The sequence below is a fragment of the Psammomys obesus genome, unplaced genomic scaffold, assembly GCF_907164565.1.
Source record: "Psammomys obesus unplaced genomic scaffold, mPsaObe1.curated_primary_1811, whole genome shotgun sequence".
Lineage (NCBI taxonomy): Eukaryota > Metazoa > Chordata > Mammalia > Rodentia > Muridae > Psammomys > Psammomys obesus.
Window position 1 is genome coordinate 2,852,648 of NW_026586550.1, and position 556 is coordinate 2,853,203.

Here is a 556-nt window from a genome sequence, read left to right on the forward strand (position 1 = left end):
GCCGTCATTGCCATCCTACCAGTTTCAGCGAGGCTGACTAAACCGTATCTGCTCGTATTCTAAAGCAGCTAGCTGGGAACCACATGCCTTCCAGACTATCCAAGTAAAAAAAAAAAAAAAAAAAAAATTTATTTATTTTATAATATTGTTAGTAGGCACTGAAAAATATCACTAGCATCCATGTTGAAATGTTCATAAAATGCTAGTCAGTTCACAGTTCACTAGGTTTCTTGGCTATCCCTCCTCAATGAACTAATGGGTATTAAATGTTTGTGTTTTACATGATAACAATTCTTCAAATCCAGTGGAAAAAAACAAGTCATTTCAATTTCACTAGCCTTCAAGCTTTTTAAATTCATCTAATTTTATTAATGATTATAATAATATATAAAATTATGCTCATCAATACAAAATATACCATTTAGCTCATGAATATTTTATAAATTTTGTAAAACATAAGTAGCCATTTTATAGTATTTTCTGCTTTATTTTACTAGAAGGCCAAAATTCTATTGAGAAAATTATATTTGGTTTTTGAGAATCTCCTCTAATCTCA